Raw genomic sequence first — 24,586 nt, 5'->3', positions numbered from 1 at the left:
ATCTCAGTTTCTTCATCTTTAAAATGGCATAATAGTACATTCCTTCTGTGGATTAATGGGAAGAGGTAAAAGAGCTAATGCCCGTACCTTATCCACCATAGACACATTTTAAAAATGTTAGACATAGTGTTACATTTTGAATCAGGCAGCCTTTAATCAGCAGTCAGAGTTCCAGAGAGGCTGACGGGGCACAGCTTTGGAGAATGGAGGTAAGAGCCAGCGTTATGGAGGCAGCTGGGAGTGGTGCTGACGACACCTGGGCGGTTTGTGTATAGGAGGCAGGACCATAGCACCAAAAAGGGGTGCAACTCTGGCTCCCATCTGGAGAAGGTTGGGGTGGTAGGAAAGACAATCCAGCAGGACCCAAGAGCTGGCAGCACGATCGAGAGGCAGGGGTGGGTATCTCAGGTTAGGAAAACAGTTTGGGGCAGGGAAGCCATCCTGCTGATGTGTGATCTTAGGTATGATTGCCAGTGAAAGAAACTTGGGTAAGACTGCTGGGCCCAGAGTCTAGGATTCTAGGGACAACTTAATGCCAAGCCCTAAGATTTTGAGGTCAGTGATACAAATCTTGCCTCCGTCAGAGTGGGCCCAGGGACTGGGTGGGTCTGGTCCAGGAACAGTGGCTGTTAGACTCTCGGGGTTTCCGAAGGCTGCTTAGAAAATGGGACCACCTAGTCAGGGAAGTCTGAGCTGGACCAAGCTGCTTCCAGGTTGCTTCTGGAGAGGACTAAGGTTTGTCCCACTTCAGGAAACCGGCTAGCTCAGAGGCTAGAACACAGCTTGAACAAGAAAGAGAATGAAAATACAGAGCTGACAAATTATTCAAGGACTTGGGTCTTAAGGACAAAGCAAGGTGAAACGAAGTGTGGCAGGAAGCCGGAATCTGAAAAGATCCAAAATGTCTAGGAAGTTGGATGCCAGCTGGGTGTGAGAGGCAGTTCCAGCTAAGACTGTGGACGAAGGCAGGGCCTGACGGACCCTTTGTGTGCATGAGTGTGGTGTTGGCCGTGGCACAGGGAGGCGCCAATGGATGAATATGGAACATGAAGACCAGAGGGACTGACTAACTTGCTTAAAGACATGGCATGTTTGTTAGAGACAGAGCTGGACCTAGACGCCTTGTTCTGGGCCAGATTTTGTACCTGATCAAATACGACCTTTTTGTAGGCCTGCAGGACTCACTGCTCTTGAATTTAGAGAGATTCAGTTCCAGATCCTGCCCCTGCTGTAATCAGCATTCACAGTTGAACAACTTTTGTGCTCTCTGACTCCACCTCAAGTTTTTGCCCATCATTTCAGGAAAGAATGAGCAGGGAGAAAGGGAGGATTCAGGATAAAAAGTAATTAAACATAATAAGTCTCTTGAGATTAGCCATTAATTTGGATGTGAAATGTAAAATTGCCTTTAAAGTAATAAGGGATACTATCGCACCATTGTAATATCCAGCCTGGGAAGTAGCATGCTGATAACATTGCACAGGGCAGGATAATACACCTGGCGGTTCCTGATTTTTGTAGAATTAATGATGTTGGTTTCATTTCGCTGCTGATTTAAGATACACATTTCACAAATGACACATTAAGGCAAATGTATCAAAACTGCACCTAAGGAGCTGAATAGCTGGGAAGTGGCAGCCCCTTGGACTCAGCAGTTTTATGATATTTTAGGTTTAATGCATAATCAGTAGATATTTACAACTGTTTATTTTAATGCCTTGAAATCCCAATTCAACAGAATTATCAAAAATATTATGAGAGGGGCTTGTGAGAGTTTGCTGGGATAACATTCTGACTTAGTCAGTAGAATGGAAAAGAGACCAGAATACTCTTAAAGAAAAGACTTGGAATTTCTTTTGGACAGAACAGAGGAGCTGGATATCACTTGTCATGCTAGAAGAGATGTGTTGTTTGGGTGTCATAGAATGTACACAAAGTATACAATGAAATGAACTAAGTCAATTTCATGACCAGGTTTGACACCAACTTTGTTAACAGAAGAAATTGGTGATGGAGCCTGCTTCTGACATAATGGTTTCTTGGAGAATCAGTGTGATGGTCCAGCTGAACATCTGACTGTTTTCAGGAGAAAAACCATTCATTTACTTGTTCATTCATTCATGCTGTTTCATTTAGCCATTCATAAGACATTTATTAAGCACCTACTATTTGCCAGGCACTGTTTTGAGTGTTGGAGATTCAATAGTTTAAAAAAAAATTGCAACATTATAAACTGACTATAATTCAATAAAAAAAAATAGTAGTCTCTTACATTCTGTGTTATGGACATAATGTAGAATATCGTATGCTGTAAGTTTTTTTTAAATGGTTAAGGACTTGACAAGATACTTAAGACCTCAGTGGAAAAGCAAAATGAAAGTCTACTTTTTCAGTTTTATCTGTGTGTGTGCGTGTATTTGCGTAGGAATAGAAGAATTAATTACTGGGGTGAAATATTCCAAATATTTAAAGTGTGTTCCCTGGTTTTGTAGATCAAGCATGTATTTTGTTTTCATTTTTATATTTGTATTATTTTCCACAATAAATATTCATGGCTTAGTAAGACGAGAAAAGGACATAAGTATCCAGGATGGTTACTGGGTGCATAACTGACTGGCATGGGTGAGTGGTGGGTTTTTAGGAGGTTGGCTATGGTCCATCGATAACTTGGTGTAAAACAGTAATTTATTTGGATTCTTTGTTTATTGTACTGAATTTGCCCTTGGTTTTAAAGCCAGGAAGTCCTCTCTCTTCTTTGGCGTATTCTTACCTCTAGCAAGAGCAATGATTTCTGACATGATTAAGGGATTTCACACTAGTGAAGGATTATTAAAAAGTAGCTGCTTTTGGTAATTGATTATTTTGTGTGTGTGTTACCTTAATGATGCTGTCTGAAGGATGAAATATCTTTTCTTCATTTTCCAAAGCAGCCTTCTGTCACCGCTGGTGATACTGGGTTTCCCTCACTGGCTTTAATTACTGTCTGCAGAAGCCCCTGTTTCAAGTCTGGGTGTGCTTCCCCCACAGTGAGGGAACCCTGCTGGTGAACTAGCCCACGAGGGCGTCCTGAGCTAGTCATGGAATTTGGAAACCATTAGAAAGCCGGGCAATTTCATTATTCATTCACTTGAAATAATCCCGGGACTGCTTTCAGTGACATGGTTCCTTCAGCAAATAAAGATAAGCCAAATCCCTGGGCACTCAAAGAAGGAGAAGATTCTCTAAATTAATTCCAGGCTCAAATCATTCAGCAGTATTTGTAATATTCTGTGCATAAATTGGCAATTTGCTAGAGAGATCAGGAAATGATAAAGGCTTTCTTTCCCCTCCCCCTCCTCATCTTAACAACTGCTGAGGCAGCTATTGGGATAAAAGGAATGTTTTATCCTTAATAAATGTCCTATCAGGTAATGCACTGATTGCGGGTGTCCAAACATGGCGCCCCTCCCCCTTCAAAACAGTCATTTTTCGTCAGAGAGACTGAAATGAATGGGGAGTAGAGGATGGTCTTAAATTTTATATGAAAAATAAATACACTAACAATAGCAAGAAATGCAGAAATAGGAGTGCTAAATTCCAGGGTTTCCTCTTTTCAGTGGAAAGGTGTTTTAGTTGTTTTGTGATGATTTTAAAAGATCATTTACTGTTAGTTACTGATGATCCCAGAGCCCAAAACCAACCTTCAGTATCTCTGGAATCTCTTTTGTTCTTCTCACCCCACCTGCCATTTGTTTGATTTGAGTTTTTATTGAGGAGTGCTTTGGAAGGGCTGCTTCTTCGTGCCCCATCTCCCTCTGTGTTTTGAGCCACTTGCAAGATAGACGCGGGAAACAGACAGAGATTAAAAAAAGTACCCACGTGTTGCTAGCAAAGCTGGGCCAGAGCATGTGGCTTAGATCTAAGGCTGGAATCAGTCTTCCTTCTCCTTGCCCTCCAAGTCTATATATGCAGACCTCCTGGAGTCAAAATGAGGTCTGTAGAGCTCAGGTTCACCCAGCTGATCACAGAGATGTAGAGGGGATGAAGATGGTTTCCACTCTCATCTTCCCCTTACTTCCTCTCCCACCACACAGGGGCGGAGCTTGCTCTGATTGGCTGGACACCAGGGTTCTCACTCCCATCATGCAGATCCCAAAGCAGAACCCCAAATAGGCTGAGCACCACTCTTCACATCTTTCCCAGTCCCAGGGATCAGAAAACTCACTTCTCTTATGGGAAGCAGCAGTAGCGAGGGAATACAGGCCTGAGGCTGCTCTTCCCATCGTTTGAAAGAGAGTGAAGGTCTCCATTGCATGGGCTCCCTTCAGCCTAGATCCATCCATCCTTCTGCCTGGTCCTTGGCTGTGCGAAATCATCTGCCTAAAACACAGAACGGGTCCTGCCACTTTCCTGTTTTCCAGTGATTCTGGTTGGCATGGTTTTAAGCCCCTTCATGATGTGCCTGCCGTCTGCTACCCCTGTTTCATAACTACACTTCAGCCATACCCGGCTGTTTGTTGATAGGGCCTTAAACAGAGAGCCTGCTCTCTCTCAGCCCTGAGCCTTTGCCTCTAATACATGCCCCCATTCTCCTGGGTTGGGTACCTCCCTCTCAGTGACCAAGACGTCTGTATTTATTTTACATTCATTGTATTTTTTTCATCACAGCATATTTGCATTGTTAGTGTATTTCTTCATCTCTCCAACTAGACATATGAGACATGATATTTGGTACATAGTAAATTTTTTGTTGGGTATGTAAGTGAATGAACATTTGGAAAAAATAGAGCAACACACCTTACATTGAATCTGAGAGGAGGTTGTCAAACTGATCTTTTGTTTTGCTCTTTTGCTTTCACAGAAATAAGTATTTATTACTGCAGTTCTTCCCTGTTTTAAAGATAGTCTTCGAATAGCCATATGGTTTATTATTATCATCAGTGGAATCAAATAGAATTAAGAGCCCCTGCCTCATGCCGGCTCCTTCCTGGTAAACTCCACGAGTTCTTCATCCAAGACTGGGATTGCAGGGGCTGGTTTTACTTGGATGGCATTTTACCCACCTTGCTGCAGAATCACGTAGGAGAATATGGGCTGTGGGCCAGGTTTATACTGATAATTAGCGATGGATGAAAGTTTTTTAAGTATAAGGGAAGGACAAAGGAATGTATCTTTACAGTGGCTATAAATGGAATTTCCCCCTGTTATTAAATCTACTCCTTTCAGTTATAGCAAGCCCTTCTTTGAAGCCTTTGACTCCCTAATATTGGGGTAACAATGGCTATGATTTATTCTGAAGGACTTAAAGGGAAAGAAAGGCAGCTGGAGGTGTGTTTCATTTTCATCCTGCCCTGTGACTCTGCTCCTCAGTTCTCAGGCCTGCGGTGCAGGTTTCTGTGGAGCCTGGCTGCCGGAGGGCTTGCTGTGACAAAGGTCATTCCCTATTACTGCCTCGACATCAGTGCACCGCGGGCCCCTCCCAAGCCCTCTGATCACCCAGAACGGGCAGCATTTTCTGTTTCCAAAATCATCGTCTCCAAGCAAAGAAAGAAAACTTCTCCACCAGCTTTTATTTGGAAGAAAAGGGCTTCAGGGACCAGCAAGGGAAAAACTTCCTTTCCCTTTCAATAAGCAAGTTAAAAGGAGTGGGTTTCTTTTCTTTTCTTTTTCTTTTTTTTTTCTTCTTCTTTTTTTTTTTTCTTGCTTTTCTTTGCTTTCTGTTGAAGCTGAGCTGATAAAAGTCCTGAAATGAAAAAATCAAGGGGGCAGCAGTTAAAAGCTCTTGTCTAATGATGTCTTTTTTTGGTCTCTTCAAGAGTGTGTTTAAGCTTCTTACTGGCTATTTCAGTGTTCTCGGGGTTATTGGCTGTAGCAAACGCGAAACCTTTAAATACTTCATTTACAAAATTACTCAGCTCCAGCAGGCTAGGCAGTTTGAAAAGGTTGATCTCTAAAGGAGCCGTCTGGGTAGAAGATGAAGCTGTGTACATCCTCAAAAATAATTCCATAAATCTTGGCATTTCAATAGGGTCTAAAGACACTTGTGATTAACACTGATATCAAGGCAACATAGTGGCTGGGTTTTCAGAAATAGCCCTGTAAGCTGGCAACCCCAAAGCCATCCTTTTTCTTCTTTACGGCAAAAAAAAATTCACGTTTACATAGACAGTCGGCTCTTTAAACTAGCATATTCAAGGGACGGTCATTCCCAGTAGTAAGATGTGGTGGCTTTTTTGGTGGCCCAGAGTGACATGTAGACAACTAGACATCTCAAAGCCTTCGTTTAAAATAATGCAAGATTTTTCTATAAATTCAACGATACCGTGTTTTATTTTTCCAGCAATTAACACTATCCCCTACCCCCTCGCTCCCCACCTCACCCCTCCCCACAGCGCCAGCACGCACAACTTCTGATGTGGTCAAAAGAACCTAAGTTTTAAATCCAGAAAGCCCCAAGTTTAAATCTTGGGTCTGAAAAATGCTGAAAATGGATGACTTTAGTCAAATTAGTTCACCTCTCTGGGAATCAGATTTCTTATCTATAAAATGAGGAATAGAAGTTTTCCCCTTTAAAGAATTCCAGGAAATTATACATATAAGGTTTTTAGTAATTTATTGAGGTGAAAAAAACTAAATAAGCATATTTACCAAAATAATGAATTAGGGAAAAGCTATTGGCTGGTGACTGAATCTTAGCTGTGGGCCCAGTATTCTGTAGTGACAGGCAAGTGCAAATTATGAAATTTATAGAGATCCTTACTAGAATGTGAGAAAATGGAAAATCTTGAGAAGATTTTTGGAGTGAACTTGTTTTAAATAGACTTTATTGGAACCGAACTCTGTGCTAGGTCCCAAAAAGGAACTCTCTAAGTTTGCCTTTAAAGGATTTTATAATGTGGTAGAAGAAAGAAGATAAATACAGTTTTTAATATGTTTGCTGTCTCTTTCTAGGTTATGACCTCCTTGTGTTGGTACTTTCTTTGTTTACACATTTTGATTCCTTAATAATTGTAACCTGAATACAAAAGATCAAAAGATGAGTGACAAAAATAATTACAGTCGCAAACCTAGATGGATCGATGTCCTGTATTCTGCAGTGGGGGTGAGGGACTAACATTTGCTTCCAAGCAGAACTCCTGTGGACCGCGTGATCCATGGCAACTCATTGATTTATCTGGGCAAGGGCATGAGTCTGGTGTCAGTGCTACTATCAAATCCATCTGTGGTCTTGAGCAGGCACTCTCATTTCAGTGGGGTTTGATTTCCTCTTTTGCAGTTGAGTTCAGAAGAGCACAAGACTACTGACTTATTGTGGGCCAGCGGATTCCAGGCACTGGGACCTACAGGTAGAAGAGTCAGGCCTTGTCTTCAAGTGCCACCTTTGGAGAAGAGATGGGCCTGTCTACCCCTAATTATAACATGACAAATGCAAAAAGAAAATGAATGCAAGAGACACAGACTAGGACATGTTTTAAGTTAAAAAAAAAATCAGAGCAGCATAATAGAGGAGATGAAATGCCTGGGCAGAATTTTGGATGGAGAGAGTGGTGGTCGGATGCAGAAAGTTGGCTTGATGGAGGGAGTGATGGAAAGAGCACTAGGCATTCTGGGTAGAGAGGTGGCACGCACAAAGTGAGAAAAGGCATGGCGTGTTGGGATCCAGTTATAAGTAGAACTACTCAGTTGAGAGTTTCATGCGAGCAGGGGCGTTGTTTTATACACGGATGTATCTCCAGCTCCTAGAGTAAGGCCTGAGACATGATAATAAACTAATAAAATGATGGAGTAAATAAATCAACATAATGCAAAAGATGGATGTTTTTCTATATATATATATCCAGGGGCCACATCAAAATTTAGTTACTGTGCTCTTTTAATTATTTGTCATATTTCACAACTAGATTATATGATCCTCACCAGCAAAAAGCACTTGAAAGGCCTTCAGTAGACACTTGACAATTAAATAACTGGTTCAAGCCTCAAGCACTTCATGAACACTTTAGAGAGGTCTGACTTGGCACTGCCCACGTCCAGGGATCGTGAACTTAACATGCCTCCCTTGTTAAGGGCAGTGGAGTTAGGTGGGTTAATTCTGAGGATCGTCCTGTGAAGTCTGCTAGTGAAGGCACTGCCTCTTACAGCGTCTGCAAGAGACTTGACTGGGTTCCATAAGGAGGAAAAGTGTTAGGGAAAGATTCATTTGAGATTAAATAACATCCCATACACTGTAATGAGGGCCTGAGCGAACTCAGATACCTGTGGTTAAAGAAAATCACAGTTCCTACACGACCAGCACAATTGTGGGCGTCGGGGACCTTCCTGCTTCATTATTCTGAGGAATAGCATTATCAGGGAATTGCAAAGATTTGTGCATTCAAAATCAATATGTGCTGAGAATTACACGGCAGGAAGGCCAGGAACTATACTTTGAACACTGTTTTTATAGTCAATTTTGAGAAAGTCCATGAGTTCAAATTCAAGGACATATTTTCAGCACTGACACTCGTTAGCTGATACAGACGTGTGTTTGTTCATTTTTTTCCCCCTTTCTTTTAGAAGCTTTTGATGAGTGTGTACTGGTTGCCAAGTGCTGTTGTGGTTCTGTGGTGTACTCCGCGCTGTGGATCCTGCCCCCGGGGAGGGGGCAGTCGTATTAGGGGTATTTCAGCCACTCTCAGCCAAAATGCGTCTGCGTTCAAGAAGCAGCAGAGTTGACTTCTTGCCCGTGTAGCAGTCCTGGGCGGATGAACTGGCCGGTGGGCATCTCTTTTCCATGTAGTCGCTCAGGTATATAGACCAAAGGAGGTCCTGTTATTTTCTCCAAATAGATGGAAGGTCTTCCTGGGGCTGGTCTCCTTTCCAGACAAGTAAAAGGGACCGAGGGAAGAGAGGGGTCCGTAGGGGTCCTTACGAACCAGGCCTGAAAATGGCACTCATCAGTTCTGCTCATATTCCACGGGCGAAGAACCAGCCAGAAGCCACATCTAACTGCGAGGGGGGCTGGGAGATGTGGCCCAGCTGGGTCCCCAGGGGTGGGGAGCACCCTGCAGTCTCTGTGATGGCAATCCACTTACAGAAGGTGAGTTGGGTTCAGAACTCACGGTAACGCAAGAGAAAGGAGGACCATGTACATTTATTGGCAACTGGGTGATAAGCCCCTTGCTTTATACTTCTACATAAATTATGCAGTTTTGTCCTCCAAATAATTTCATGAGTTACACGTTATAATTATCTTAACAAAAGAAGAAATGGAGACTTGGGGCATTTTGAGTAACTTCTGGTGGTGTTTATTTGAAGTCACAGGTAGAACATGAAAGGAGGGTCTAAGGCAGTCCCTGTGTCTCTAATTTTCAGGGCAATTAATATTATTTTCACTGGTCAAGAGTAACAGTGCAACAAATACCATTCTGTACCTCCCAGGACAGAGTTTTCAGCTGGAAATCATCAGCCCTTGTTCTAGTCTGCTCTTTCGGTGATGTGTGACTTCCAGTAGAAGTTTAGCTGGTGATACTGAACTGCAAGGCATGGAGTAGAGACTCATTGCTCACTCATTTGTTTGCCCACCGACCCCTCTTTCCTTAGTTGATCCATTTGTTTGTTCATTTGTTCTTTCTTCTGTCAAGCATGTCTCATCTTTACTGGGCCCATTGAGTGTGCTTAGCACTGCGTTAGGTGTTTGGAATACACAGACAAAAAATGTGGTGCCTTGTCTTTGACAAGCTCCCTGTGTAGTCAGGCATTCAGACGTGGAAAAAGATCATTAAAGTGTTAGAAGATTTTGAAAAGGGCGTGGGGCACAAAATGCAGTTGGGCTAAAAGATGGGAAAGCTCTGCCAAAGAGCGATCAAAGAGAGGATGCGAAAAAGGGAATAAATAGATTTGGGGAAATGAAGAGTTTTCCCAGGTTAAAGAAGCAAGAGGCAGAGCGTCCCAGGTAAAAGAAACAGCACAGGTAAGGGAGCAGAGGAAGGTGAAGACGGAGCATGTTCAAGATCAGTTTGAAAAATGGAAGCCCATCAGAGGGGACTGTGGGGAGTGCCACCGGGGATGCGAATGAATTGGATCTGAATGTGTAAGAGAGGCACATCCTCAGGGCTCAGGTCCTGTTCGTTTGAGTCAGGCTTACATGTGGTTGTCAGGGTTGGTCTGTACCCTTGGTGTGGGGGAAGTCACCATCAACGCTGCTTATGTCATACAGTAGGCAGTGCCAGGATGCACCTGCCCCAAGCAGACCTCTCCAGATGCCCAAGGGAAGACAGGACCTGACCAAGGAGTGAACTTCCAGCACATTAAAAGCTGCTTGGTCCAGCGGGCACGCCTGACATGCAGATCTGGAGTCCTAGAGGTCAGACACTGGACAGATGCAAGATTAGAAGAGACTGAGCAGCAGGGTGGAGACAAGGGCGGTAGTGAGCTAGAGCTTTGGCTTTGAGCATGGATTGACCCGACCCTCCCCATCCTCCACATTCTCTCTCTTTTCCTCCAACGCACACGCACGCATCCTCACACACACATTGAAATTCTGGATGTTGGGTGCTTACTGGGTGTTTAGAATTTGGTTAGCTCAGTCATAAGGAAAAAACACAGGTGTGGGGGTGAAAAGCTATTGTGCATGTGAGGGTGTGTGGGAGAGATGCACGATTAACCACTGATCCTCTGTGGATTTTTTCCAGGTATGTCTCAGCTGTTCTACTCATTCACAGTGATTTCAGGGACCACTCATAATTACGCCAAGTAAGGCAGCCCTTAAGAATGATTAAAATAAAAATAATAATGAGACACATGGAAGTATTGATCTGTCACGGCTGATCAATCCTTTCTTTTCCATTTAGCTGGTAGATAATTAGTACTGTTAACAGGCATGATGGCTCAAACATAAGCGAGGGTAAGTCGGTCAGAGGCGCCTCCTAGCACCCACTTTAGGACTCCAGCAGCTGGTGACAGCCTATTTCGAGTCAGTTCGCTTGTGGATAGAGAGATCCCCGAGTTGGAAAGCCCACCAAAGGTGTGGGTCCTTGCCCGCTGGCTGTGAGAGAATTTACAGCAGAGGGACACAGTGAAAAACTGCTTTATTGCCTAAGGGGAGGGAAAGGGCCAGGAAAGAACGCACTTGAGCAGGGAAAAGGGAAGAGAAGCCCTCGGGTGGGGAACCGTCAGCCAGGACAGCCGGTGAGGCGGGTCCAGCCCAGGGTTGGGCCATGCTGAGCTTTTGTGGGAGGCTTCTGCCATCGTGTCTTCCTTCTGGGTGTGTGGGAGCCAGTCAGCCCTTGTTCGAGCCTTTCAGTCCTTGGAGGGGTTTTCTGGTTTTTGTCACGGCAGTCGCCAGCTGTCATGGCCCTGGCGGGGGTGTCACTCAGCACGCTAATACGTTACAATGAGCGTCTAACGAGGCTCCGGGTCCACTGGAAGTCAGATTCTACGCCATCTTGGGCTTAGTTGATTCTAACTAGTTCTTGTTTCTTCTCTTTGAAGCTTCCTCCTGAGGCTTAGATAAGAGTAATTGGTTTGTGTGAGAGAGGGGCAGGGGTGTGATCCTGGGGGTGACAGCCTCGGTCACACTGGGTTGTAAACAAGAGGCAAGGGTTGGAGGGGTGGTTCAAATTCAGCAAGTATTTATTGAGGATCTACTAAGTACATGAGTTGTGCTGCCAGATCAACAATGATCACAGGATACCGATCTGAATGAAATTCTCCTTGAAGTTTTTCCAGTTGCTTTATGATGTTGAGAATCGTGGCTCTAGGGAATGACAGATGGAGATGGTCTAAAAACAGTTCTATTTAGATGAATTTTGAAGTGCTCAGAGAGACTTTTGGCTCTTTATAAATGAAAAGCAGGTTAAAAGTTGCTTTAAGAACAGCCAGTAGCTTGTAAGGAAAAAGAATATGAAAAGGAATGTGTGTGTGTTTGTGTGTGTGTCACTGTACTGTACACCAGAAGTTAACACAACATTCTAAGTTGATTATATGCCAATCAAGAAAAAAAAGAGAGTGGTCTAGGTTATGACCTTCAGTATTTGCTGGCACAAGTTAGGAATCTTAATAGTAAGTGACTTCAAGAAAAAAGTTAAATAGGTTGGGAAAAAAGTAAATTACATAACAGTTATAAAGCAAACCAGCAAGGGGGTGTATGTAAACCCAAGGAGTTACGTGTGTGTTACTACTGTCGTTGTGTATGTACTTGTATTTTTCTTCCTCCTGTGTTCGCTTTTTCCTTGACAAGTAAGAAAAAGGAAATTGTAAGAGCCGATAGGTTCTGAGACAGTACAAGTTCTGAACACCTCCTTTAGAAATTCAGGCATCTCCTGTAGCCCCCTGGTATATAGCTGTCCCCCTCAACGCTCCCAGGATGAAGCCTTGGCCCTTTCTCCACTCCAGAGGAATCTCTTTCTATCTTTGCCCAAGGAACGTCCTTTATGACCGCTTTGCCCTGAGTTAGAAGATTAAAGGCAGAAGAGAAGCACCTGAAAATGCTTTTGTCGCCAAGATGCTCTGAATCCCCAAAGAGAAAAAACTGTAAAGATGCTTTTAACTCTTGGAAAAAGTTCAGGGTAAGTTGAAGGTTGCTTTTTCCTAGGACCTTGGAGTTGGGCTTTAATAATTCCAACCATAAATCTATAACCATTTACTTGCAATATCTTTTCATATAAAGTACCTAGAAAAAGGTACTATAAATGAAAAGATAACACAAGGAAACTAGCTCCCTCAAACCTAAGACTTTGTATGGTTGTTAGAACTCAAGCAGGCCTTTCTTTGAGATTTCCTAACTTTAACGTAAGATCAAGAAATAGGAATTAGGGGAAATCACTTGAGTGTGACCGAAGGCATTAACAAGCGGTATTCATAGAGCTCTTGGAAACCTGGGCTGTCCTTCAGCTGGTATCAGAATGCAAGAGGAGTAATCTGGTAGCTGGGGCCCAGCAACAGGAGGGCTAAGCTCTGTGGGTAAGAGGAACAAGCCTCGGGGCGTCCTTTCCATGGCAGAACCCAGCCAGGAGCTCAGAGTAAGGGCAGTAAGGTCCTAATTCCCAGGACAGGATCTGGCAAGGGCTAGCCAGCCCCAGAAGAAGTCTCTGTGTAAATGGTGGCATTCCCACTGCTGACGAGGGACGGCATAGAGGTGCCCTCCAGGTTGGCAGTACAGTCCTGTGCGCTGGCCACATCCACAGGGGAGTCGTAACTCAGCCATGGCTGGATGTCCAGATGCCAATCTAAACCCGACATATAAGTCTCTGACCATATGACCAGTTCCAGGCCCTACTTGCTAGTGAGGCTGATGGTTTCTTGTCTGCTCTGGTTGATGGACTTTAGACTTGATACATTGGAAGCTGGGTGTTTTCATACAAAGGTCCTATGTCTCAATTAGAGAAGGGCTGGAGAAGGCCGGGGCAGGCTGACGAAGGTCACAGCAGTATAGAACAGTGCGTTTTTCATTTCTTTATCCCTCTTCCTCCTCCTCCTTCCCCCAGCTGTGTGAAATACTTGTGTGTCCCTTTTGGCCTTTGTGCAGCAGGGATAGTGTTGATTGATAGTTAACAAGAAAAAAAAAAAACGGTTAAGTTCATGAATGCAGTACACTTTTATAGAACCCGTAATCTGTGCCAGGGACCTTGCTAAGTGCTGGAGATACATGATGAATGAGATCATCTCTGCCAGATTCTGTGTCTCACCCTCAATTTTCTTTCTTAGCATATCTGCCCTGCTCATTGTCCATATATAGTGCACATACATGCCCAGGTAACTGTCCTACCCAGCTACCATATTACTCCTCTTGTCCATTATTTCATATAGCTGGATGTGCACAGCCAGAAAAATCCTACCAGGAGATGCAAGAAGAGAAGAGGTTTATCTTAAATAGGGCCCTTCCCAGAACAAGAATAAATCCCAGACGGCAGGTCAGTGTAATTAACCAAACCCTGATAGTAATGGTGGCCCCTGTGGTTTAATCACGGGCGTTGAATCTGCAATGGTGAGCGCAATGTAATGACTGAAATTTTAATTTCCGTAGTAGCATCATATCCATCCTTCATTTTTCAAGCCCATCCTCCTCAGCTCATTCTAGCCGATGTTCATCATTCTTGCCTTTCATTACTTAAACCCTAACAATGGAGGCAGTGTGTCTTGTGGAATCAACAGTGGGCATGCAGTCAGAAGACCTGAGTTTGGGTCTTGGTTCTTCCAGTTATTTGTGACTTTGGTCCAGTTAATGTTTTCTGAACCTCGGTTTTCCTCATTATAATGTAGGGATAATGATGCTGACATTGTAGGATTGGTGGGTCCGATCAGATGATGTGTGAAATTTGCTTAGCTCTTCAGCTGTTTTTTTTAAACACCCAGCACTGTGTATGGAGCATTGTAAGTGGTCGATGAATGTGTGCAGTAAAACCACTACTTATTGGAAGTGTTGTGTGAGATTCTATTTTTCCTTTTTGAGTGTATTCTTCTTTGATTTATTAAATTTCAACTTGTTTTTATAAATGTCTTGTCTCTCTAATCAGATTCTCAACTCCTGAGGGAAGTGCCTTTCCCTTATATGTGTTTTGTCCCTCCCCCCACCCAGGTCTTATCACAGTATAGGGATTTAAGAAATGCTCAGCAAATAGTAATATATTGTTTCTCATTTCTTTTCTACCACCAATTAATAAATGTTTGTCATCTGTATGTGTAATGACATTACTACCATGCCTAGTGTGGGTGGAGGTAGGGGAGTGCAGTGTGATATAGACAAATGAAATCCAAAAATGAGTAACAGTTCAATTAATAATGCTCAGGGTCAAGAGACAGGTAAGCCTGTAGAGGATAAAAGCTGTTTCCTCTCTCATCTCTGAATTTCTGGTGGAGGGACTGGCTCTCAACAGGGGCTCCTTAAAAGTTTGTTAGTTGGGTGGATGGATAAATTAATTAGTTACCTGACCAAATGACCTGGCAAACAGCAAAAGTCTTCGAGAATCAGAAGGCAGAGAATTTATTAGTGGAGTGGATTTTTTTTTTTTTTTTCTGAAGAGGAACCTAATTAGTTGCTCTGGGTTCTTTCAGGATGAAATAATCTTCTGGGTAAATAAAACCAAAAAAAAAGAAAAAAGAGAAAGTATTTCTCTAGGCAGGGAAAACAGAACAGACAAAACTTGTGTTTTGCCTGAAACGTCTTCCTCTTCTTTAATTTCCTTGGGTCAAAATCTAATCCATTCTTCAAGATCTACATATAATACATCTTTATATTGACTCAGTGTGTTTTCCTGACACATGGTAGGTGGTTTCTTAGATCAATCTGGTTTTCTAATCTAACTCCACCTCTTAGAAGCTTTGTGTCTCTGAACAATTTAGAGACTCTCTCTGAGCCTTTTACTTCCTCTTCTGTAAAATGGGAATGATGATTAGAAACTTACAAGGCAGGATGGGAGGGATAAATTGGGAGTTCAAGAATTGCTAATATTAACTACTATATACAAAGTAAATGAAAAACCAGATGTCTTTTATATAGCACAGGGAACTATATTCAGTATCTTATAGTAACATATAATGAAAAAGAATATGAAAATGAATATACATATGTACATGTATGACTGAAACATTATACTGTACATCAGCAATTGATACATTATTACTGAATTTACTTCAATAAATGAAAGAAAGAAAGAAACCTACAAGGCTATTGTTGGGATCAAATCCATCAATGCATGAACAGATGTTTCATACATTGTGAAGTGCTATTAAACACTAGTTATTTGGGCTTTTTTTTTTTTTTAGAGTATTTCCTATACTCAGGGCTGTTTGAAAAATTATCATTAATGTCTTTGCTTAGCTAGTTAGCATTAGAAAATGGGAGTGACATGATGCTCAGAGAGAAGGAAAATCTGCCTACTTCTTTGTGCAGAGCCCTGATGCCGAAAAGAAGGAAAGAAATTCTTTTGGGTGGTTGATAAAGGTAGCAGGGATAATTTATTTTCCTAGCAGGCTTACCTCTGGGCTATTAAAAAAGTCTCAGAGGGGGTTTGTGTTTAATCGTAAAGCTTCCCTAAGAGAAGACGAATTGTCTCCCCGTGGGGAAGGCTGCCTTTCACCTGGGCAGGGCCCACTCAGCTCATCAGACAGACACGGTCCTCGTGTCAGGTCCCACGCTGGGCACTCGGAGTGTACTCACATAGGAAGGAGACAGTTCCTACCCTCAAAGAATTCAAACCCAGGAGTGACAGTGAATTGTCAGAGATGCCCCTGCAAAGGGAAGATGTCTCTCATCCACAGTGACTGGGAGGCTGGAGCACTTCTGAGAGGAAAGCGGAATTGCAGGCGTCTGAGGAGATTGGGACTCTGTGCTCTCCAGTCCATTCACCACTAGCTCCATGTAGCAAATTTAAATTTTAATTAATTTAAATGTATTTATATTCAAATTCCATTCCTCAGTTGCACTCGCTGTATTTCAAGCACTCAGAAGCTACATGTGGCCAGTGGCTACCCTGTCAGCCAGCACAGAATATTTCCATCATGATAGAGAGTCCGGGGGCGGGGGGCAACCCCAGGAACCCAGCTCCTGTGTAGCCTCTAGGGGACCAGTGGGGCCGATGACATCAACCTTCGTCAGCTTCCTGCCTCTTCAGCGGGACTCCCTCTACCCTGGGATCAGAGCGATATGCTCTCCTCTCAAAAGGCGAGATTTCCATGCTAGATAAAAATCAGTACCTAAGCTTCCTGTGTCCGTGAGAAGAAATGATAAAGTCTTCAGCACGACATAAAAAAAAAGCAATTGTGATTTGCTCTTCCCTGTGTCATCCCTGTCCCTTACCCCACGTGAGTTCTTGCTATACTGGAGTCACCATTTATGAGTCACACCTTATAGTTTCCTTCTTCTGACCCGTTGCCTACCTCTTACCCCATCCCTCCCGTCCACATTCTTTGTGTGCATCCTTCAAGGCGCTGGTTAAATGTCTCCAGACGGTAGGTCCCTTCCTTCACGGTGCTTCTGGAGCCTCCTCTAGCCCTTCTGTCCTGCTGTGATGATCCGTTGACATGTCTGTCTTTGGCGACAGAGAGCTCCTTGAGAGCAAGGCTTCACTTAGTCACCTTTGAATTCCCTGTTTCTGATAAAAGGGGAAGTTGAAAGTGACAGGTTGAATGAATGGATTCCCACATGAATGAATAAAGTGCTCCAGAAACAGGGGAACGAAAGAGTGATGAACACACTGGACTCCCCAGGCTAAATGAGAATTAAAGAGTGGTGTAAAAGCTCTTCTGGATCTTTGGATCCCCAGTCCAGTTCTGTTCTCTCCTTGGCTGTAGAATTCTGGGTGGGCCCTCAGCATCTGGAACCAAGTACCTTTGAACTCAGGATGTTAACCTAGATACCAGGGCACTGCCCCAAGTATCAGTTAAACATCTTAAGAAGAGTATATAGGTCAGGAGATAAGGAGGCACGCTGGCTGCAGTTTAGACAGATGTTGCTAACAGGCCCTGTGTATTCTCCTAACGAAGCAGGCTATCAGTTTCGCCCTGAGCGCACCGCGGCAAGGTGGGATGCTGGCGTTGTGATGAGTCTACATTATTCTGTGTGTTTAGCATTGAGGGGATTAAAATGCAAGCCATTAAATTGTGCTTACTGGGGTGGATGCCACAGACGTGATTCAGCCATGCACAGGGCGATTGTTTTTTGAAAGTTTTAGTTGGAAAGCACAACGCTAGGAATGAAAACAGGTCTAAGTTTGAGCTTTGGCTCTGCTCTCATTTAATGCGGGACACTGAGTTAATTGCCTGAACCTTTCTTACCTGTGAAGCACAGGTAATAATAGCTCATCTCCCTGACATGGGGATTGTGATGCTTAAATGAGATGCCACACCATCATTTAAAACATCAGCTCCGGGAAGAAAGGAGCTAATGTATATCAAGCACCTTTTATGGGCCACGCCCTGTACTCAGCGCATGAGGAACAGTATTACATTTCATCCCCGTTGCAGTCCTCAGTATGGAAGTGTGATCATCATGACAAAGCGACCTCTCCTGTTTGAGGCCCGACTCTCCGCTCCTGAGCGCTGCCTGACTGTGTATCAGACATCAAACTAGTTTCACAGGTGTGACCTCAGAACATCCTCATCCCCAGTAAACTGGGTCATAATGTCCTCCACTTAGCCGTGATGATAGAGGCCCAGAGAGGGTAAGTAACTTGTCTAGAGGCAAACAGTTAACTAAAATGGCAGAATGGCAGTCTAACCCAGTATTTCAGCTACAACTCTGAGACTTTCCCCACTCACTTGGTTGGCCGTATCTCTGTGCCAGGCAACATTTCTAAAATGGCACCAGGGCTCATGCATTACCTCCCCAACGCCCTCCCTCCCTACCCACATCCACGTATATACTTTCTTTTTCTCAGTCTGTGGAGGAGGCCTTGCCACTCACCTGAGAGCCATAGGTTTAAAATAAGTGTGTTAAGGATCAGAGCAAAAACTTGGAGGTGCGTGGCTGGAATGGGCGAGTCCCTCCTGAGTGGGCGGAGCTGTCGGAGGAGGGCGGATAACGGCCATGTGGAGCGCGAGCAGGATAACTCAGGGAGCCCAAGTTTGAGCATTAGCCCTTGGGTTTTCTTTGTAGTCTTAGGAGTGGTTGCCAATGTCTTTCCGTTTTTCCTTCTCGGCTTTATTTTTAAAACAGTTCCCCTTTCTCCAGACAGCTCACACAGTACTAGTAACCAGTCATGCAGTGAACACCTTCCAGGAGACAAAGGCAGGCGGCTGAGATGCCTCAGAAGCATCAGATGCCCGTGGACCGTTTTACCGGACGTGGTCATGCTAATGACAGTTCCATTCTAAAAAATTCATATGGCTCCTGCTGTCTTTCCAAAAGAAATCGCACGACACTGTCAAATTAGTTTCCACCGCTTCTGGTGGAGCTACTGACAATGGAATTGAGAACTCAAAAAGAGAAAAAACAAAAACAAAAAATCTATTCCTTGAGTGCCAAGCCTTTTGCAATGTTCCTGCTTTCATGGTGCCTAATAGATGTCAGCTCACATGTTGCTCATCAGATGGGCGCCATCTGGTGTACTGGAAAGAGATTTCGATTGGGATCGGAATGGCAGGGAAACGGGCGTTAGCTAGCTGTTTGACTTCTGGGTCTCAATTTCCACTGCAAGATGGGGAGAGTGTGTTTAGCTAATCTCTGGGGTCCCTTTAGTCTGTTGCAGCTTGAGTAATACATTAAGAATGTAAGTAAGCTTCCTGAGGGGTGGCCATCTGTCTCATGCACTGTTGGATGCCCGTTGCCTGGCATGACGATCAGCAGGTAGCGGCTGCAGAATAATTACTTGTTGAATAAACGGCTGACTGAATGGATGAATAAACAAATGTCGATTAAACTAATGAAGAAATCGTTGACATGTATTACTGTCTTGTATGCTCTTTTGATGGGGTGTGTGCCAAAAAAAAAAAAAAAAAAAGGCAGCTGATAGACTGCTGTTGAAAAGTATTTCTGCTCTGATGGTGTGGGGGTGGTGATGGACTTGCTGCTCCCGGCTCATCAGACCCCTAGTCCCTTTGTCTGATTGTTGGCCTTACGTGTTATGTAAAAGCCTGGGGTAGAGGCCAGTCCGTGAATTACATGTGCTGATGGGGTCTAGTTGGCAGTGTCGTCAAGGGTGGTGACAGAGCTCAGAATCCAGAGGCGTCCCTCATACCTCAGGTTGAAGCTGCTAAGAGTTGAAATCTGGGGAGGTCAGCTTAGGCGAAATAGAGAAACTCTGCAGGCCGAGGGGGGATGGTGCACAGACCCAGTGAGTGGGAAGCCCAGGAGGAGCAGCCAAGGGATCGGCGTCAGAGAGGAGGCCGGAGGAGTCAGAAACACGTGCGACGCTTCTAGGCTCCCACGCGCCAGGGTCTTCATCCTAAGAGTGCCGGTGCCGGTTTGTCTCCATTTCTCCCAGAGAGAGTTCATTCTGCGAGGTGGTTAATTCAGATGAACAGAGAGAGCAACAGGTTTAGGACTGGGGCAAAGTGAGCTTGAAAGCTGGTACCGTCGTGTTCCCCTTTCACATCCTGGAATGGCTTCCCTCTCTCAGTCTCGGTTTCTCCGTCTTTAGCACGTGGTTAATAGTGGCGCCTTCTTGGTAGTGCTGTGATGAGGCCTGAGTCAGGTGGCGGGCGTGGGAAGCACCGAGCTCTGTGTCTGGCACACAGCCAGTAATCATTAAATACTTGTTTCCTCTTTCCCATTCCTAGTCAGTCGTTAAATACTCACTAAGCCCCCAGAGTTTGGTAGGCGCTGCAGTTCACACAGGCCATAGAGACGTGGAAGAGACCGTCTCCTCCGTCCTGGAGCGCACGGCTGAGTGGAAGGAGCAGCGAAGAAAATGGTTCACGACAGCGCCGTGTTGTTATATCTGAAATACACTAGAAATGCGGAAGTATGAATGAGGGGAGTCCGGAAAAAGAGATGCTCGCTTCCGTCCTGGGGAGTCGGGGAAGGCATCCATCTGACTCCAGCTCAGATTTTTGAAGGTGCCTGTGTTTACCCAGTTTGAGGAAAGAAAGTGTTCTCTGGTGTTCTGTATATTGTTGTGTGGGCTTTTCTTTGTAAAAATTGTAATTCTACATTTGAGGAATCGGGAACTCTTGATTGACAATGTGTTGAAAACGGCCACAAGGCCTCATTGTGTCGATTAGGTGTGTCCAGTGATGACAGTAACCGCTGATACTTACGGCAGCTGAGAATACCACTGGTCATTGTTAATTCATCTTTATTATGTGACCAGCATCTTTCTAAGACCCTTCATTCCTTATCTCGGTTCATTCTTCACAGATTCCCATAACTACACTTTATTATCCCATAATATTTTTATTATCCCCATTTTACAAAGGAGGAAAGTGGAGTTTACGGAAGTTAAGTAACTTCTGCAAGGTGCACTCGTTAACGATTTGCAGAGCTGTGACTGGAACCCGGTTTTGTCTGTCTTTAAAGCTCATACTTTGTAAGAGAACATTATGTTGCCTCCAGAAATCTCTTTGTTTAGAAAAGAGAAATAACATGGTTGAGTTTAACTGCGAGTCCCAATGAGAATATTGGAAATGATGTTTGTTCATTTCTCTATAATCATTTAATTTTAATGACCCTATTTCCTTATCAGGATGACATTCTTTCTGAAGATCTGATAAGTACACTTGATATCTTTGTTGTCATTTAATTCACTTAACATCTGGAGCAGCTGTTTTAGTTTTTTTCTGAAGGGGTGGGAGTTGTCATCTTTAGGGGAAATTGTTGCTTTTTTTTTCCCTACATCTTCAGTACTGAAAACAAAACAAACGGTTAAAGCAATCTCTGAGTCGTAGCTTACATATTTTCAGAGTAGCTGTTAGCTTGCATAAAAAAGAGATAATGTAGACACTGTCAGAATGAGAGTTGAAGAACTCTATTTTAAGTTGCGAGAGAAATCATCTGTAATCACGAGGAAGATTACTTGGGTGTTCATTGAGTTCAGAACTGAAATATGGAAGGCTGAGCAATAGTCACATACTTCTCATGGGTTAGGAAGGAGCAATGTATGCTTCCATAAACAAGTCTTGATGACAGAGACCAAACAAGGAAGGTGGGAACTGCGCATAACTCAAACCTTCGTCTGACTTCTGCAAATTTCCCTCGATGGAGTGGCAAGATACTTCGGGGCATCAAGTCAGGGGCTCTCATTTTCAGACAGAGGCCACGTGAAAGACACTTACTCGTCTCAAAGTGACCCCACATGGAAAAGAGGCAAATTCAACCCTTCTGACAATGAATGTGGTGCGGTGTATTTACTTTTGCTTGGAATCAGAAACGTAATTTTGGGAAGATGCATATGGCCATATAGTTCTACAGATGGCCACCAAAATGTTGGAAAAGTCTCACTTGTCACCCGAGAAAACCATTCTGATGTTTCATTGTTGCTTTTAAAATTGTGCAGATTTTAAACATACAGATGAATATAAAGAATACTGTAATAGATACCCATATACTCACTGCCTGCTTTTGGCAAAGCTGAAAATTTGTCATTATTTGCTTTAGATTTTTTTCCCTTTAAGAGTTGAACATTATAGACACGAGCGAAGCCTCTTTGCCACTCCTCCTTGAACCTATTCCATCTTCCCTTCAGTGGAGAGCAGTATTTTGAGTTTGGTGTTTGACGTTTCTTAGAGGGTTTTTTTTTTTTTTAACTTTTACTGCATCTTATTATCTAAAACAAAATGTGCTTTAGATGTGATGTATTTTAAAACTGTACCAAAATGCATTCCTACTGAACATGAACTTATCTCTTTACTTTTTTGGCTCAACATCATCTTTGAGATCTATCCATGTTGATATAAGTAGTTCTCATCCATTCATTTTAACCACAATTTAGTATTTGGTTAAATGCATACAACAATATTTATCTACCTAGTCTTCTGGTGATGAGCGTTTAGGTAGTTTACAAAATGGGGCTGTGAAAAAAAAGGCTTTTGTAACTATCCTTTATCTATCCCTTTGGCCTCATGTGAGAGGATGTTGCAAGGTAGAGCATCTAGGACCAGATTGTTGGATCTTACTATATGCGCATCTTCAGTTTTGATGGATATTGCCGAATTATATTTCAAAGTGGATTTTCCCTTTCATGTAGCCACCAGTGGGACATAAGAGTTCCCTATGCTTCATTTGAAAAGCAATGGTTAAATCATCGATTGCTGGTTAGACTTTCAGCTTTTTCCAATCTGATGGGCATAGAATGAGTCCTCATCTTTGTTTTAATTTGCCTTTACTTGAATACATTTGAGGTTAGGTTGTTTTCATATGTTCATCGACTATTCTGTTTTTCTGTTCTAAGTTTCATGTTCATATCCTCTGCCCTATTTTCATCTTGAGTGATTCTCCTTTTTCTTATTGATATGTAGCTCTTTGTGTATTCTCTCTACAGATCTTTTCTTGATAGCTTTATAAATACTGCTGTGGTGGTTGTTTTTGCAGATGATACAGTAAATTCAGTGCAATCTAGGTTTTAAAAAAACCTAATGTGTGGGTGTGTTTGTGTGTAATTTGACAGCTTCTAAAATTTCTATCAGAATGCAGGTGTCTAAGAGTAGTGAAGACTACTTTGAAGAAGAACAAAGTGGCCAGATGTTACACTGCAGGACATTAAGTCTTACTGAGCATCTATTATGTGCCAGGCATTAAAATGGACACTTTAATCTGTTAATAGGATGAAAGATTAAACATATTCCCTGTAAGGCTTCAGGAGCCAGAAGCATTTCTGCTGCTTCTGTTTCAGAAGGCAGGCAATAATTAATGCTTCCATCCTCGTCCATCATCATTAGGTCTGATGTTTCCTCCTGCCACTCACCCCACAGTCACTCTGCTTCAGTATAGTTGGCTTCTTGCTTCAGTGAATTAAGAACATCCTGTCTCTTCTTCTTTGTACTAGTCATTCTCTCTTACTCTCTGCCTTGTTTACCCAGCTTTATTAACTCCTTATTGTTTATTACCACTTGGCCTTACCTATTTTGTTCTATTGTGTGTCTCCCTCATTAGACTGTAAGTTTGGTGAGGACAGTCTTCTGCATTCATTATTGATCCAACAAGTCTAGAATAGAGCCAGACATCCAGTAGATTCCCAGTGTTTGTTGAATGAATCTATACAATACTTGAAAATCTTGTCTGTGTGAAGTGGTATATGGCAGTTCCACTAAGGCTTAGCATGTAAATGTAGTTGGCATTTAAGGCACGCAGTTATTTCTTGGCAGTGTGGGTTCATGATTAAGAGTATGGGCTTTGGATTCAGGGACTGGGTTTAAATCAGTCAGGTTCTACCACTAATTGGTAGTGCGACTGTTTACTTAACCCTCTTAAGCCTGTTTCCTTCCTTGTAAACATTGACATAATCTTCTCACTCTCAAGTAATGAGATCTGGCTTGCTTTTTCCAAGGCTTGCTATGGTGGCTGTGTTGAGAATCACTTGGGTTGAGGGAGGGCAAGTAGAAAGAAGGAGACAGTGGGGGAGATGGACACACCCAGCTTGGAGAGGAATTGGTGGAGAGGTTGAGAAACAATTAAATTCCACATAGGTTTTGAAGATAGAACCTGCAGAGTGTAGTAAGAGTTTTGCTTGGGAAGGAGCAATTGAGAATGTCTTCAAGGGTTTGGGGCTGAGAAGCCGGGGAGGCTGGAGTTGCTTTTTACTGAGCTGGAAAATGCTGAAGGAGGAAAAGGTTGGGGGGATGTGAATTTGGATGTTAAGTCTGAGATGTGGATTTGCTGCCCAAACATGGTTGTGGAGTAAGCAGCTGGGTCAAGGAATCTAGAGTTCAGGAGAGAGGTGTCTGCTGAAGACGGACATGTGAGAGACTTTGTCATGCAGATGCCGTCAGAAACCATTTGACTGGGTGAGAGCACTTAAGCAACGAGTTTGGAGAGAGAAGAGACAAATTTTGAGGTCTGAGTTACGCTCTATCTCAACACATAGAAGTTGAGGACGTGAGAAGGAACCAGTGACGGGGACTGAGTTAAAGTGGCCAGTGAGGAAGGGAAAATCAGGAGAGTGAGACGAGAGAAGAGATGTTTCCAGGAGTCAGGAGTGGTCAACTATGTTCAGTACTGCTAGCATGTCAAGTAAGATGGGCACCAAGAATTGGT

The 24,586-nt window shown here is 43.3% G+C and overlaps 1 protein-coding gene and 2 long non-coding RNA genes across 7 annotated transcripts in view; 2 read left to right on the top strand and 1 right to left on the bottom strand.

Moving 5' to 3' along the window:
- DAB1 (DAB adaptor protein 1) overlaps window positions 1-24,586 on the top strand; it is a 385,062-nt gene that overhangs the window by 157,271 nt on the left and 203,205 nt on the right. The gene's annotated exons all lie outside the window — the stretch shown is intronic.
- On the bottom strand, window positions 1,742-20,328 carry LOC116668023. Its single transcript, XR_004325059.1, has 3 exons — window positions 20,319-20,328; window positions 13,297-13,304; window positions 1,742-1,874 (listed from the first exon to the last, which is right to left on the bottom strand). It is a non-coding gene; the product is annotated as an uncharacterized LOC116668023 (long non-coding RNA).
- On the top strand, window positions 4,251-16,955 carry LOC116668021. Its single transcript, XR_004325057.1, has 3 exons — window positions 4,251-4,263; window positions 7,525-7,526; window positions 16,676-16,955. It is a non-coding gene; the product is annotated as an uncharacterized LOC116668021 (long non-coding RNA).

Source organism: Camelus ferus, chromosome 13 (assembly GCF_009834535.1).
Source record: "Camelus ferus isolate YT-003-E chromosome 13, BCGSAC_Cfer_1.0, whole genome shotgun sequence".
NCBI classification, from domain to species: Eukaryota; Metazoa; Chordata; class Mammalia; order Artiodactyla; family Camelidae; genus Camelus; species Camelus ferus.
The sequence above is the reverse complement of the archived record's forward strand: the minus strand, read 5'-3'. Positions and strand labels throughout refer to the sequence as shown.